The sequence below is a fragment of the Stomoxys calcitrans genome, chromosome 1 (genome assembly GCF_963082655.1).
Source record: "Stomoxys calcitrans chromosome 1, idStoCalc2.1, whole genome shotgun sequence".
NCBI classification, from domain to species: domain Eukaryota; kingdom Metazoa; phylum Arthropoda; class Insecta; order Diptera; family Muscidae; genus Stomoxys; species Stomoxys calcitrans.
The window spans coordinates 180,918,001-180,936,027 of NC_081552.1; the positions used below are offsets into that span (position 1 = coordinate 180,918,001).

An 18,027-nucleotide genomic window follows, 5' to 3' on the forward strand; every position below is an offset into this window, starting at 1 on the left:
ACAGGTACAGTGCAGAGAGTTGCAACGAGTATGATTGTGTAGGCTTAATGTTTTGAAAAACGAGTAAAATCAATCATGTGCACAAGTGAAACCAGTCTATTCAACTCGCAATTCATGTTGTGATTCAATGAATTGATTAAATGAATAAATTGATTAAATCACTAGGTTCCAATCGAACAAATCACATGCTTGTTTTGGTTGGGAGCCTGTGAATGATTCTGCTGAACGGGACGCTCAATTTTAAAGCTCGTGCTTTATATGAATTTTCTCTTTGTTGTATTTGCTTTGATTTATTCAAAGTGCAAATGAAGAAGTCTGATTGGAATCAAGCTACCTAAAGTGTCCATCGCTTCAGTAAATTAACAAAGATTTAGATAACAAGAAAGTCCTTCATTTCATTTGGTTTTATGGCTTAATTCTAATATTAAAAATTTAATTTCACCAAAATTAACTAAATATTTAAAGATTTACCTTTTTGATATTTGGGACACCGAATGTTTTTCAAGAGGAGAGTCTCAGTGAGGAGTCAGGTGGCACTGGTTCTTAATTAACTACTGAGTGCCAATGATACTCGAGATGACAAGGCGAGTTATTGGCGCCTTCAAATAACCAATGACCAACATCAGCGTCTGTTCCCAAGTTAGGGCCGGCTGGAGGCGAGTGTCGGATCTTGGAGCAAGCGGCTCGCCACAACGAGGGTTACATGTGCAATCCCACAAAACCCATGCGGTTGCGGCGCTGAGCCAGTAACCCTCCACCGGAAAACTATGAGAACTACTATAAGAAAAGGAATAGTAAAAACGAAAAACATGGTAGTTTGACCACCAGATTTCAACATAAAAATATTCACAAAGCCACATGGCTGTCACCTGATCAAAACACGAGGAACCAAATTGATCACGTTTTGATATATGGTATATGTGCACAAGTGAAGCCACTCCATGGAAAATGCCGCGAAATCCGTACGAAATCCGAGTGCGGCATATAGAGCAACCCGACGTAGGCGGCGAAGACGATCCCGCAGAACCAATCCCTGATTATGGTATAAAATATTTACCTCCTAGTCAGATTGAGGTCCAAGTAGCAGTGACCCGACTAAAGAACAACAAGGCAGCAAGAGCCGACGAGTTACCCGCTGACCAGACCAGAGGCGACACGCTGACAAGTCGTATGCATCAGCTTATCTGCGCAATCTGGCTAGAAAAACGTATAGCCGATGATTTGAACCTCAGCATACACAAGAAAGGAGACAAGATACTATGGAGCGTACTGTGTGAAAGATTAAAACCTAAAGTCTATGAGATAATTGGGCCCTATCAATGCGACTTCAGACCTGGTAAATCCACCCTGGACCAGATATTCACACTGCGCCAAATCCTGGAAAAGACCCGAGAAGGACAAATCAACACCTACCATCTCTTTGTTGACTACGAAGCCGCCTTCGTAGTTTGGTATCCCTGCAAAATAATAAGACTCTGTAAGAATAGGAAAGAATCTCTCCGAACCATTTAATACCAAACGAAGTTTCAGACAAGCAGACAGCCCTTCGTGTGATCTCTTTAATATCCTGCTGGAGAAGATTATACGAGATGCAGATGTGAATAGATATGGCACACTAATCACAAGAGAACACATACTACTCGCCTATGCCGACGACATCGATATCATAGGTCGGTCACCGAAAGTAGTAACTGCAGCCTTTGAAAGAATCGAAAGAGTCAGTGAAAATGGGTAAATGGATATAAGACGAAATGTATGGTTTCAACTACCAAAAAGCCTTGCACAACCGAGCAGATAAAAAAACCACCACTTTGCGACAGTAACTTTATCCCCCTCGGCACCGCCGTAGCCGAAACGAATGACACCAGTTTTGGGATTAAGCGAAGATTAATACTGGCAAACAGATGCTACTTTGGACTAAGTAAGCAGTTTGGAAACAAGGCCACCTCTCGACAGACGAAGATTACACTATACAAGACACTGATACTACCTGTGCTGTTATATGGTTCTGAAGCATGGGTACTTGTGAAAGCAGACGAGACAGGGTATGGGCTGTATGACGCCGATAGCATAGTTACACGCATCAAAATACAACGACGGCGTTGGGTAGGTCATGTTGTCAGAATGGATGAAGAAGCTCCAGCAAAGAAGTCTTTTGAAGGCAAACACGGTGGTGCACGCAAACCGGGAAGACCAAAAGACCGATGGAAAGATCATGTGGTGGGAGACTCGGTGTCAGAGATTTTAGAATGAGCGCAGAAGATCGATGCGCTTGGAACGCTATTCTACGTTCGGCTAGTGGAACAAATATTCTGTCATAGCCAATTAAAGTAAGTAAAGTAAGTAAGTAATGTTTACGCTGGTGAGCCACTCGAAATCCATTTATATCATGCCTAACACCAAATCAATTATCTTATGGACTTTTTGATAATGGAATGTCACTACTAAAAAATTTCGCTTTACATAATGGCGGCTGTATTACCTGGACCGTTTGATTTGATAAAGTCGGCCAAAATTATCCACACAAAACTCCGACATTTGTGTTGGCCAGACGGTGTATAGTTTCCACTTTCAATATTTTCAGCCACACTTTCAGAAATTTCGTCCATTTCAAACAAAGAAATACTCACAAGTGTTTGTTGTTATTTTTTAGAGCACCGAGTTGGATGAATGTGCGTAGACCAATCAATAGTCCCGAATAAACTCGAATAGAAACAAAAAGTTCATTCAATTCAAGATAGCTTGTTTGATCATCCCTCGGTACTGAATAAAACGAGCGAGAACAAACATTCATGTTGGATTATTAATGAAGCGATTCAAACTGAATGATCAGTTTGAACAAATATGAAAGCAATCCCTCCCCGTTCATCCACCCAAACATAAGCATCAACATAAATCGAGACGCTGAACAAGTGTGCTGAACAAATTTTGCTCGCTACAGTTCTCTGGCACAGTGCGTGATTTGGGCGTCTTCCCAGCTGGAATCTTGCCACCTGAAGTGCCCCTTCCGCCCGACACCTACCGGACGCAGCATGAGCGCCAAGTCCACCCAACCATCGGGTGGGCTCTTTGTCATACAAGCCACCAAAATCTGCTTACTTCGATCCCACCAGTTATGAAGGAGTTGAAACCTTCCTGCCAGCGCTCCTCGACTGCGACATGGGGGACGGAACAGCCGCCACCAATAGTCCACAGACCTTCATGAGCTTCTTTTCCCTCTGTATAAAATCTCTCTCGCCCTTACCCACGTATCTCCATAGATAAGAGCAAGCTCGATTAAAGGCATTCATTGCTTTCTTGGCGCATGCGCCGACGCTGTGTCCTATGTTTGTTCATACGTAGAGGGCTCCTGACTTGTTTGTTGTTTTGGTCCTGTCACCCCCAAGGGAGCTGATGGAATCATTGTGGTCTCTAGATCCTTGTGAAACAAGGTTAGGTCGGTCATCAAACTTGCAAGAATATTCTCCTGACTGAGTCCGATATAAAACCCATCATTCGCCATCTCTATAACTGTTCTATATGAATAAGTATTGCAAGTTGTATGAAATCAATGCCGTTCCGCGGGAACAGGTTGACCATTGGTTATTTAAAGGCGCCAATAACTCGCCTTGTTATATCGAGCATCATAGGCACCCAGTGGGAGGCCGGGTCCACCCGCCAACCACTCACTGCGACTCTGCTCATTGTCCGCGACTGCCGTTGCAGCTGCTCCTGTGTACGCGTCCGGTAGCTCGCAGCTAAGCTTGTCGTGACAGCAATGAACACCACACAGAACGAACCTCAATGTTCCTGCCTGTGTGGTGCTCACAGCATGCATATTAATAAAACATTTGGAATGCTTGGCCGTCATATTAGATGACAAATCTAATTCTGGTCCTTGGTCATATAGAGCAGGTTGCGTCGCTCACGTATGGCGCTTTGTGGCGTCTTAAAAATGGTAACTTGCTTCTATAAGTTCTATGAAGAATCAATTGGTGCATGCTTTAGTAATATCCAATATTCTTAACTGTTTAGAAGCTTATTGTGATACATCAGCCAATAATATGGACAGGGTACGTAAGGCTTTAGACAGGACTATGCATTATCTATATTCCATATAAATTATCTCAAATAAAAGTGGCACGCGTATTTAATATTCTGCCAAATGATCTGAAATATATATATATAAATGTCTTTGACTACCCACCGGAAACAGCTACATGTGTATTTTGTTATTAACACACAAACTTGATATATGGATTTTTAATCCAGACGCTATATGCCAAGTCTTGTGGCTTTTTTGGGAGATTTTGCTGCTGGGAATGAGCATGTTTTTATTATTTTAACTAATACGATAATAGCTTAGTAGTAAGCTTAATAGTATATATTAAGCTTAGAAATAAATAATTTATAAATTTATCTTAATTAATTTTGATGGCAAAGCTTATTGTTATTCGGTCAATTGTGGCTTATAATTGCATATTATATAAAAAATTATGATTTGGATATATGTGCAGCTGTGTTCAAAATAATAGGTGTGCATCTCTTTATATTTTGAAAAGTCAAATTTGTTGGCTTATCAATAACCAAATTTGTTGGCTTATCAATAACCAAAGTGATATTCTAAGGGTACTTTGAAGGGTATGTAAGAAGTAAAATTGCAAGTATGAGTTCTTTATAAATATTATATATATATGCCCTCGTTTTCTCGTTTGGTCACTCCAAGGCCTTGTTCAAAAAATATAGGAGTATGAATGATTTGAAATAAAAAAATCAAACAGTATTACATTTTCAATGAAAAAATTAAAACTTTGTACAGAGAATTAGTACTGAAGCTGTTTTAATTGTAATTGATTAATTTTTGACTATAATGTCTGTAATAGTATGACGAAGAAAGCACTGTTCCAAGGAAAGGCGAGAATTATCCCAAAACTACGAAAACTAACCCAAAAACTACGAGAAATTAATAAAGAATTTAAGGAAATAGTAAGTTGCTTTGAACTAATCATTGCAAATGCAAAAAGTCAGAAACACTCGAACTCATCAACTATTGATGACCGTGTTTTGTGTGATATAAAAAGCAAACCCAACTGCGTATTCAAAAAGGGCTAAATCTGACTGTAGTGGGCCCCAATATTCACAAACTATTGCTGGAAAGTAACTTATTAGCGAATCGTTCAAAAATGGTACCAATGCTGACCATGAGACATTCAGTTTAGGACATATCGATTGGCTACTGGAAATATGGAGGAACATATTATTGAGCGACGAATGTAAAATTGTGTCATTTGGTGGAACTGAGTCTAGACAGTATGTCGGATCACTTCCCAACACATAATATAAAGCACATTATACGAAAAACGATAGTCAAACATGGAGGGGGAAAAGTATTGACAAATTGGAGACTTTTGCACAATGTGTAGGTCATGAGTATGCACGTCTATGTTGGAATTTGCAACATATAATTTGACCTTGTGCAGAATAGGATATCCTTCTGAAATTGGTATACCAACACCGGAATCATACTCAAGCCCATGGCAGCCGCTTGTATGTACCGGATTGACCCGATGAATTCCTTCATCGGCAAGGGCTGCCGCCTCAGTGTACCACACACTGCTACTACAACAACAACAACATACTAGTAAACAGGCAAAGGAGTAATTAAAAGTCAATGAGGTTCAGGTTAGGTCGTGACCTGCTCAATCTCCTGACCTCAATCCCATAGAATATATGTGGGTAGACATTGGAAATTATGTTATAGCGACACGAATGCTGAAGAGCTATGGAACGAAATTATAATCCCTAAAACAAAATCTGTTTAAAGAGTTACCAAAAACTCCCTGTAAAGAAATGCAAGGATGTATTTGTGACTCCATGGGCCGTAAATATGCAGAAGTCATAAAAAAGAAAGAAAGAAACAGAAATAATCAAACAGAAATTATGAATTAATTTTCAATTTATGTGCAATTGGCTTTAAAATTTTTGAGTTATATATCAACACTCCTATTATTTTGAACAGCAAATTTTTGGGAAAAAATTATTCTAAATAAAACAAAATATTTTTATACAAAAATCAACATTATTTTTATACAAAAATCAATAAATAGCTCCCATATGAAATTGTACTCCTTTTAATATGATTTTTTTAATCTTACGCTGCATGCTTATTATGACTTCCAATAATCATGACAACTATGGTCCAAATCAGTCTATAATCTGATATAGCTCCCATATACTGATCTTCCAGTTCGACATCTTGATACTGGACGCCGCAATTGTTATCCGATTTGGCAAAATTTTGCACGTTATATATTGTTATAACTTTCAGCAACCATGACAAGTATGGCCTAAATCAGTCTACATCTGATATAGCTCAGGCATAATTTCTCTTCCTCGGCCCAATTCAATTTTGCCTGATTTGGCTAAAATTCAACATTTTTACTAAATAGCATCCACTAAGGTTCATGAATACATAAAGCCCCCATGTAATCCGTTTCCTCGATAGACTTTCCGAAGGCCTACAAACCTCAAACATAATACCTAAGATCTTTCAAACTAATCTTATTTGTGTATGTTTGTAGGTTTGTTTGTTTGTGTGTTCCTTTTAGAATCAGAAACGGCTGAACCGATTTTTTTTTTTTGAAATTTTCACTGATGGTGCATAATGATCGCGTTGTGAAAAAAGGGTACTACATTTTTGATATCTGAAGGGGGAGCGGACCCTAATTTTCAGAAACGCCAGATCTCAGAGATGGGTGGTGCGATTTAAGGGAAATTTTGTGTGCTCTCTTATAGTAACCTACAAACAAAAATTTGGTATTCAAATTTCGGATGGGGTTGTTATTGTAGCAATTTATTGTGTTCTATCGTTCGACTGCTTGATTCTGTTGAGTGTCAAGACCCGGGAACTCTGCGATCCACAGGGATCTGGGTCTGAGTCGAGTGGGTCTGGCCGGGCAGTTAAACAGGTGACGTGTATCGTGCGGTCTCTGGTTACAATGGGGACGTACATCTTGCACGTCGGCATCAATCCTTGCTTGTAGGAGTTGAGGCGGCTGCATCTGCCAGAACGTAATTGAGCCAGAACAACTTTGGTTTGCCGGGGCGGTCAATTTTTTCGGGTGCAATGGGAGGCGGTCTTTCTCCAAGGACAACATTTAACCGGTAGCCATTTACCGCATCTGCTACCGTGTCTGCATGAATGTTGTTTAGACTTGATTGATATGCCGCTTGATCAAGAGGTTCTCTCTTGTAGCGCTGAACCTCACGCTCTAGATCATGTTGATCTACCTTAAGGCTTCTGGACGGTAGATATCTACCCACAAGATGATGATTTGGATGGTCTCTGCGATAACAGCCCAAATGGTAGGATCTTTGTCTTCCGGTGGTCCACATGAGAACTGAGGAGACAGCCCGTCGCAATTCGGAGGGCGGCATTCTGACAGATCTGAATATTATTCCACTACGTGTCACAAAGTTGACGAGACCACACTGGCGCTGCATAACTTACCACAGACCGGCCAATTCCTTTGTACGTGGTCAACAAAGCTTCTTTGTCTGCACCCCAAGTGCTGCCAGCAAGTGACTTGAGGACGTTTTTCTACTCTTGACTTTATCGCAGATTGCTGTGGCATGTGGGGAGAATGTGTACGAGCTGTCAAACCAGAATGGTACAATAATAATGATGTGCGGCTAGCTATCCTTATCAGGGATTTGGCATATCGCGCTTCTATTGAAAAACCCTCAGCCAGTAATGACTTGCGGCATAAGAGATACAAGGCTATGGCTCGTAATACTATAAGAAGGGTTAAACGCTCATATGGTGCTCGTTTTTTTGCTGGTTCCACAGATTCGAGAGAATTGTGGTCTAAAATACGCTCTACCGGCAGTCTTGATTCAGTTATATGTGATAGCAACTGTGATATAGATCCTAGTTTGTTGAATAATTATTTTACTTCTTCTACTTCTAACTACGTACCTGATTTTAGCCAAATAAATAGTACTTACTCTGATAGCCGTAAGAACACCCTTAACTTTAGAAATATATATCCGGACAAATTACAATGTGCAATATTTAGAGTTAAGTCGAATGCTTTGGGAACCGATGGTATACCTATTCGATTTATTAAGTTACCTTATATTCAGCAGCATATACTACATTTTTTTTTTAATACTATCTTAATGACGAATTTCTTTCCTGTTGCATGGAAACTAGCTAAAGTTACTCCCCTACGGAAAAAAGGCACTACAGGTCAAAGTTGTTCTGATTATCGTCCAATCCCCATTCTTCCAGCATTATCGAAGGCATTTGTAAAAATAATAAGGGATCAACTTTTGGATCATCTTAATCTTTTTTCATTGATTGACCCTTGTCAATGGGGTTTTAGAAAACACCACAGTACCACATCTCTTATGGTCAAACTTACTGATGAGATCAGGCGTGCTGTTGATAAAGGCAATCCCTGTATTCTTGCCGCACTTGACCTCAGCAAAGCTTTCTATTCTGTTGACCATAACATTCTTTTTTTAAAACTCTTTAACAATTTCAATTTGTCACATACCTCTTGTTGACTTCTTATGTCATTTTTGTCAAATCGCTCGCAGTATGTAGTCTGCCATGATCGTGTGTCTAATTTTAATTCTATTTCTACTGGTGTACCCCAAGGTTCTGTCTTGGACCTGTTTTCTTTATGCTCTATGTTAATGACGTTCGTTCTTGTGTACAACATGTAGACTTAGCAATATATGCCGATGATTTTCAGTTATTAACTACAACTGACTCCGGTACGTTAGAAAGTTGCATCTCGAACCTTGATGAAGATATTGGACGAGTTTGTCAATTGGCTTGGTCAAATAACTTAACAATTAAAATTGGTAAAACAAAATGCGTGGTATTCAATAGCTCACGTCATCAATACTCTCCTCAAAATATTATTGTTCAAAACAATGTTGTCACATCGACTGATACTATGACCTCATTAGGCTTTGTAATTGATTCGAATATTGTATTCTCCTTGCACATTGCACAAACCTGCTCCAAACTAAACTTTATACTAAAAAAGCTCTACAATTTGAAAGTTATTTTACCCACACAAATAAAATATATGCTGGCTCATTCGTTGCTGATGCCTCATATATTGTATGGTGCTGAGGTATATTCCGGATCAAATAGGACTAATCTGCTTAGGCTTCAGAAGTATTTCCACAGCATGCTACGGTTTGTTTACGGTCGTCGTTGTAGACGAGACTACGAATACTTTGCGAAACAATTACTTGGATGTTCTTTTGAGCACTTTCTCAATATTAGATGCCTCTGCTTTTTCTTCAATATCCTTAAGTACCGTGAACCCAGTTACCTTCTTCCTAACTTTCAATTCTTGCATTCAACACGGAACTCTCAAATTCGTATTGAAAGTTTCAATCATGTTGTATTTGAAAGATCATTTGTAATTCGCTTGTCTAGGTCTTCTAGTCTTAAAAACATCTCAGTATGTCAACAAACTTATTTATTTTAGTGATAGTATTATATTAGTTTTTAATATTGATTTTTGTATTATAAAAACCTGAAAATGTTCCAATCTATCAATGTAAAGCCCGAGTGGGCGATGTTTTAATAATAAAAAATGAATGAATGAAAAATGTGACGCCACGTATTTTGGGATACTTGATGGTCCGAATCATTTCTCCATCGACCATCACAGTCAGCTCGGTATTCACCTCACGCGTATTTGTAGTGAACAATGTGGCTGAAGATTTGGTGGCGGATATCTTCAGATTTCTTGCAGCGAAATATAAGGCAAGTTCGTTGAGGTAGACGTTCAACCTATCGCAGATGTCATCAATGGGTGGGGGGACTGATGCCATGATCGTACAATCGTCCGCATATGATACGATCTTTATGCCGTCTGGAGAAGGTGGCATGGAGGATAGGGAGAGGTTAAACAGAGCCGGAGATATCACCCCACCTTGGGGAACTCCCTGTTTCACTCTACGGTGTTTTGACTTCTTATCCCTAAATTCCACAAATGACTGGCGGCCACACAGATAATTCGCGACCCAACGTTTCAGGCCTGGCTGGAGGGACGTGTTGGCGATGTCCTCAAATAATTTGGCATGGCTGACCGTGTCGAATGCCTTCGATAGGTCCAGTGCCACGAGGACCGTCCTATCACATGGCCTGGATTGATTGAAGCCACGGCAAATGTGTGTGGTGATGGCATGCAAAGCTGTTGTTGTGCTGTGCAGTCTCCGAAATCCGTGTTGATGATCGGCGAATGGAAATTCTCCTACGAGGCTCGGGAGGAGTAATGCCTCAAGCGTCTTAGCCACTGGTGAGAGAAGGGAGATCGGTCTGTACGACTCCCCCAAACTCGGGTCTTTACCAGGCTTCAGTAGCGGGATCACTCTGCCCATTTTCCAGACGTCGGGAACTATAAGAGTGTTCAATGACAGGTTAAGGACAGTGGTAAGGTACTCAACTCCAGGTAAATCCAGATTCTTCAGCATCAATGTAGAGATTCCGTCGGGGCCCAACGCCTTGGAAGATTTGGCGCCACGGATGACATTCGTAACTTCGCCCACGGTAAATTGTGATGGCTGTTCATCGGCTCGGAGACCACGAATACGGCGAATGGCTCTCCTCCTTGCCCTGTCTCTCTCGGGATGCACAATAAATTGGCGGTTGAACAACCTGGCGCATCTCTTCGGATCAGTCACGGTTATTTCGCCAAAAGTGACTGAGGTTCTGTCATCCCGTCTACCGGGGTTCGAGAGTGACTTAACAGTAGACCACAGTTTGCCTACACCGGTGCCTAAGTGAAATTTTTTCAGGGCCAAGTGTTCCAGCCACAAATTCCGCTTATGTTCGTTGACTACCCTGTCTATTTCCAGATTCAGCTCGCTGATTCTGGGGTTAGCGGGGTCCATATCACGGGGTATTCGACCGGCTGGTATAAAGCGAGTGGCTGCTGCGTTAATGATGTCTCGGAATTTCCTCTCAGCCACTAGCACATCAGAGGGGGGTGGTTGTTGTTGTTGTTGTAGCAGTTTATTGTGTACTATCTTTCGTCTGCTTGATTCTGTTGAGTGTCAAGACTCAGGAACTCCGCGACTAAGATGGGGTGCGTCCACAGGGATCTGGGTCTGAGTCGAGTGGGTCTGGCCGGGCAGTTAAACAGGTGACGTGTATCGTGCGGTCCCTGGTTACAGTCGGGACATACATCTTGCACGTCGGCATCAATCCTAGCTCTGTGAGAATTGAGGCGGCTGCATCTGCCGGAACGTAATTGAGCCAGAATCACTCTGGTTTGCCGGGGGAGGTCGATTTCTTCGGTACAAGAGGTTCTCTCTTGTAGCGCTGGACCTCACGCTCTAGATCATGTAGATCTACCTTAAGGCTTCTGGGCGGTGGGTATCTATCCACAAGATGATGATTTGGATGATTTCTGCGATAACAGCCCAAAAGGTATTGCTTAGACAGCATGTAGTTATGTCTTCGCACTGGTAGGATCTTTGTCTCCTGGTGGAGGTGGTCCACATGAGAACTAAGGAGGCAGCCCGTCGCAGTTCGGAGGGCGGCATTCTGACAGATCTGAATATTATTCCACTGCGTGTCACAAAGCTGACGTGACCACACTGGCGCTGCATAACTTACCACAGACCGGCCAATTGCTTTGTACGTGGTCAACAAGGTTTCTTTGTCTGCACCCCACGTGCTGCCAGCGAGTGACTTGAGGACCTTGTTTCTACTTTTGACTTTATTGCAGATTGCTGTGGCATGTGGGGAGAAAGTGTAGGAGCTGTCAAATGTGACACCAAGTATTTTGGGACACTTGATGGTCGGAATCAATTCTCCATCGACCGTCACAGTCAGCTCAGAATTCACCTCACGCGTATTTGTAGTGAACAGTGTGGCTGAAGATTTGGTGGCGGATATCTTCAGATTTCTTGCAGCGAAATATGAGGCAAGCTCGTTGAGGTAGACGTTCAACCTATCGCAGATGTCATCAATGGGTGGGGGGCCTGATGCCAAGATCGTACAGTCGTCCGCATATGATACGATCTCTATGCCGTCTGGAGGAGGTGGGATGGAGGATAGGTAGAGGTTAAACAGAGCCGGAGATATCACCCCGCCTTGGGAACTCCCTGTTTCACTCTACGGTGTTTTGACTTCTTATCCCTAAATTCCACAAATGACTGGCGGCCACACAGATAATTCGCGACCCAACGTTTAAGGCCTGGCTGGAGGGACGTGTTGGCGATGTCCTCAAATAATTTGGCATGGCTGACCGTGTCGAATGCCTTCGATAGGTCCAATGCCACGAGGACCGTCCTATCACATGGCCTGGGTTGATTGAAGCCACGGCAAATGTGTGTGGTGATGGCATGCAAAGCTGTTGTTGTGCTGTGCAGTCTCCGAAATCCGTGTTGATGCTCGGCGAATGGAAATTCTCCTACGAGGCTCGGGAGGAGTAATGCCTCAAGCGTCTTAGCCACTGGTGAGAGAAGGGAGATCGGTCTGTACGACTCCCCCAAACTCGGGTCTTTACCAGGCTTCAGTAGCGGGATCACTCTGCCCATTTTCCAGACATCGGGAACTATAAGAGTGTTCAATGACAGGTTAAGGACAGTGGTAAGGTACTCAACTCCAGGTAAATCCAGATTCTTCAGCATCAATGTAGAGATTCCGTCGGGGCCCAACGCCTTGGAAGATTTGGCGCCACGGATGACATTCGTAACTTCGCCCACGGTAAATTGTGATGGGGGTGGTAGTTCACTGAAGCGGCGATTGGTATACTCTCTGAAGCCAGTCCAATCGGCCTTCTTATGACTGATAAACTTCGGGCGCTCAGAGGTTATGAAGTCGGGTGGTCGGTCGATGGTGAGAATTATGGGGAGGTGGTCTAACCCAAAAGAGATGACGGCTTGCCAGGATACGTCATTTAGGGGATCAGGGGATGCAATGGAGATGTCTGGCGAGCTGCTGCACCTCCTCGTAATCCTAATGGGGGTATCCCAATTCAGCGTGCAAAACGTGTAGCCTTCAATCTGCTCTGCCAAAGAGTGGCATAGCTACCAACCGGCGCTATGTACACGTTGTATAGCTCTATCTCGGCAGTACCGAACCTGACTGCTATCCCCATGTACTCCATGTAGGGGTCACCAGCGCCATGCGCAGGCGAGATAGGTCTATACTGCACCGAATCGTGTATAGCGAAGGCCAATCCCCCACCTCCATTCCTTGAGCGCTCCTTACATAGCACATTGTATCCGTGAAAACTGTGCAAGCTGTAGGTGTCGGTCAGTTTTGTTTCTGGATCGCTGCGACCAATATGCTCTTCCGACCCATGAAGTCCACAATCTCATCGATCTTGCCAAAGTTTAACTGCAAAAACGATAGACTTCCCGGCACTGGCCTGGCAATATTTGGGCTGGGATGCTGCCGTTGCGTAAATTGCCGTACTGGAGAGGTCGGGAGGGTCACATAGTCCTATGACGAGTACGCAAAAGGCGACGACGACGACTTGTGACCCACTGCTGGCTATGTTTGCACAGCACCATACGACATAACCCGCAGTGAAGTGAGGCCAGAGTAAGATCGGAAATGTACCCACTCCATGCACCGGTTACACCTCACCGACACCGACAGATGATGGAGGCGGTTCTGGCAAACCGAACCGAACCAGGGTGCGGGGCTCTTTTCAATCCACGCACGGACCAGAAGCGTGCGGGGAAGGCACTCCGGGATGTGCCTCTCCCGAATAGACGAACACGTGCACTGAGGTGGCAGCCCTTGCCGATGAGGATTCCGTCGGGTCAATCCAGTGCGTACAACCGGCTGCCATGAGATTGTCGGATGGGGTACCTAGGGGACGGCGCCCAACCCCAAAACCTACCAAATATATATATACACCAATCACGACAGTATGGGACTCAAATGAAAGGTATTTACCATTAGAAAACGTATCTGGTATCCAATTGTCGGACCAAGTGTTTGGGGGACCACCTCAACCCCCAAAACACCCCAAATCGGACATATTTACCGACCATGGCAATATGGGACTCAAATGAAACAGGACTTATTTTATTTTACAGTAGAACACGAATCTGATATATATTTTCAAAGCCAAGTCACTGAGTTGCCGCCCCATCCCCCAAACTTCCCACAAACCGATCATGTTTGCCGACAATGGAGCTCAAATAAAGGGTATTTGGGAGTAGACCATGAATCTGACATCAACATTCGGAACCAACTGTCTAGGGGACGTCCCACCAGCATAACAACCCCCAAGTACGACGTATTTGTTCACCAAGACAATTTGGGTCTTCAATGCAGTGGAGCTCAGTATTTATAGTTTTTAGGGCCCATGCCCCAAACCGGGCATATTTGCTGGATTTTTCAATAAGTGGTTTAAGGTAATGGCATTTGATATTAGAAAACGAATTTGATTTCCAATTTTGAGGCCATGTTTTTGGGGGATGCCTCATCCTGTAAACTCCCCTCAAAACCGATTGCAATATGGGATTTAAAAAAATGTTATTTAAAAGAAGAACACGATGCTGATATTTTTTCAGGGCCAAGTGTCAGATATCATGACAATATCGGACTGAAATAAAGTATTTTAAGAATGGAGTACACCTTACATCCAAACTTAAATTCGTAGACGAATAAAGATTATATGGGATTAAGATAAAGGCACTTAAATTGTTAAACTGTTTGTCAAGCGATATACTATTTGTCGTAGCATGTTATTTCACTAAAAGCTCTTTAATTGTCGAAAATAAAAAAAACACATGTTTTTCGCGATTACTTTATGAAATTACAAAAATCTCTGTGATAACATAATACTTTTTTTTAAATTGTTTCATAAATTATAAGGGAATGTTCTACTGAATGAAATCTAAAAAAAATTTGAATGAAACCATCCATTTTAAGTTTAAACCCCATTGTGCGCCGGGTCGCCGAACTCGTATTAGGTAAGATTTTGTGTGTATGTTATGTTTATTCACACAATTTGAGAAAATGTCATTGATCTCGCTACTTTCTCTTAAACTAATCCACTCGTATACAATTTATTACATGCTTATTTCTCACAAAGTAAATGTTAATAAAATAAACAAGTATGAAATTGTTTACTGCCTTCCCCATGTGCAACAACAATAAGTAAGTCAAGTTTATCTCAACACTTTTATCCTACATACCTATTGCAAACCTTGACTTAGCGCCAAATTTGAACATAAACACGGGGAGATTAAATGTGTTTTTTATTTTGATAAGGTCAATTCAATTAGATAATTTTGTTTGTTAATAGTTGAATATATGGCAAAAACTTGGCGACAACAAAACACCACAAATAAGTAAGTGTGCACGAGTTACATATTACGACGACGTTGGAATCCATGTGACACATACATATCTTTAAATACCTGCATACATAAATAAATTTCCAACTTACCACTTTGTGTTGCAAATATTTTTATTGTGTTCTTTTTAGAAAAAAAGGTTGTACTCGAGGATATTCTTTTATATGGTGTCAATTCCTTCTACTTTTTTACAGCCGCACCTTGAGTTAAATCAAAAATAGTCACTCTTTTGAAAAATAAAAAGTTTTTGCAGGTCTATCATTTTGTCACCTTCAGCTGGGAATGATTAATCGATTTCGATTGTATGCGATTGTTAAAATATTTATCGTAAATAAAGTTTATGACGTTGAAGGCTGTCAGAACAGAAGTCTCAGAATTAATGGGACATAATACGGCACATCAAATTTATGGTACCAATGATAATATTGGGTTGCCCAAAAAGTAATTGCGGATTTTTTAAAAGAAAATGCATTTTTAACAAAACTTAGAATGAACTTTAATCAAATATACTTTTTTTCTAAAGCAAGCTAAATTTAACAGCTGATAACTGACAGAAGAAAGAATGCAATTACAGAGTCATAAGCTGTGAAAAAATTTGTCAACGCCGACTATATGAAAAATCCGCAATCTTTTTGGGCAACCCACTACATCACTACTTTTCAATTTCATATTATAGAACACCTTCGGTAGCTGATATGGAGGTCGTACGTAGACTTGTCAGCCACTGTATATCTAAACATTAACTTAATTTCTCTATTTATGGCGAATTCGGAAACTTAAATCCTTATAAAAATGAAAGAAGACAAAATTACTTTTCTGTCGATGTACATAATAGGTTGGCCGAACAAAGTTGTGCTGCACGAAACACGAGGAAAATTACGAAAACTTTTTATAAAAGGAGATGAGATACACTTGAACACCCAAATTTTAGTCTACAATAATGTGGTGTGTTCTGTGATTCATTTTCATATTTTCCCCTAAATCAATTTGTCATTATCGCAATTAAAAGGCGAAATTAAACATTTGCTGTAAGCTCCTTTTTTTGGTTTTATCTAAACTTATATGAAAATTCAAGAAATTTTGAAATTTCATTTAGGGGAAAGATGAAACCCAGAACATACAAGAATAATTTACCAAACATTCGTATTTTTATACCCTGCACCATAGGATGGGGGTATACTTTGTTCGTCATCAGGATTCACTAATAGAAGGTTAGGTCACATGCAAAAACACAAAGTGGATAGGGCCCATAAACATCATTAAGGATGTCAAATCTGACGATTGAAAATGTCATCATATAGGAGAAAACGTAAACAAAGAATGAATGTAAAAAGAGAACAAGTTGACATCCTCAATGCCAAGTACTGCCCAGGATTCACTAATAGAAGGTTAGGTCACATGCAAAAACACAAAGTGGATAGGCCCCATAAACATCATTAAGGATGTCAAATCTGACGATTGAAAATGTCATCATATAGGAGAAAACGTAAACAAAGAATGAATGTAAAAAGAGAACAAGTTGACATCCTCAATGCCAAGTACTGCCAAATATTAAAAAAAAAGTATATCGGCTGATCGCTTGGCTTAACCTTATTCAGTGAATCCTGAGTACTGCCAAATATTAAAAAAAAAGTATATCGGCTGATCGCTTGGCTTAACCTTATTCAGTGAATCCTGGTTCGTCATTGACAATCGCTGTTTGTTAAATCATTATGGTATAATTAAAAGGCAGCGTTATTAGTACTACAACAAAAATCTACCCCCAATGAAACTACCTTGAGTCGTACATGGCGTAAATTGAAATGTCAAAGTGGTTTTAGAAATAAATTTGGTTTCACAAGAAATTTTCTTCAAATGTGTTTTGTTTGTTTGTTTTGTTGCCTTTGTGTGGAATATCGGATCAAATAGAACACATTTTTAAGATTGTACTCAGCTAATCGATGACTTCACCTTAAAAGTGCATCCTGTTTAATCCTGATGTAATGGATCGAAAGTTGAATGATATCGATAACTATCCAGTACAACATTGACCTGAAGTTCTATCCGGACCATCTGACTTGCACTGGAAAAAACACCCAATATATGACATGGTAATTAAAGTAAGATAGGGACTGCTGTCCAGCTAAAAAATTTTAGTGTTTCTGAGTTGGGGTCAGGTACCTCATAGATTAACATGTCCACTCTTGACGCTGAAAGCATGGGTTCAGCGGAAGATATATTTTTAATTTTTTTTTTTATTTATTTATTTCATGCGAAGCCATCAGTAATGCGATTCTCTAAAAGTTTTCTTTGTTGAACCGACATCGTTAATTTACGAAAAAATTCAGTTGAATTAACGATTAGGTTATTTTGTAATCTAAGGCTACCGATTTTAAATGTCGGTAAAAGTTTACGATAAATATAAATAAAAAAAAGAATGTCAAAAAAATCATTTTCATTTCAAATATGATTCCGTGTAAATATTAACAATATTTTGAAGTTTTTCTTTTTATCGAATGTTCTATTTTGCAGGAAGAAAATTCGATGCCCTAGAGCAATTCCAACGCAACACTCTGCCCTTAAAACGTGCCAAAGAGCATCGCACATACTGCATAAGTGTATCTCACTGTGTCCAGCTCGACGCAAACGGTTGTTGTTGTTGTTGTTGTTGTCCGAAGTCATGGTTCCTCAACACCAGGGTAAGCG

The 18,027-nt window shown here is 40.9% G+C and overlaps 1 protein-coding gene across 1 annotated transcript in view; it reads right to left on the reverse strand.

The window, feature by feature from the left end:
* LOC106086436 (1-acyl-sn-glycerol-3-phosphate acyltransferase delta) overlaps window positions 1–15,624 on the reverse strand; it is a 52,233-nt gene extending 36,609 nt beyond the window's left edge. The window contains exon 1 of the mRNA XM_059371058.1: window positions 15,435–15,624. The gene's annotated coding sequence lies outside the window, so the exon portion shown is untranslated. The remainder of the gene's footprint in view (window positions 1–15,434) is intronic.
* Between the last annotated feature and the right edge of the window lie 2,403 nt (window positions 15,625–18,027).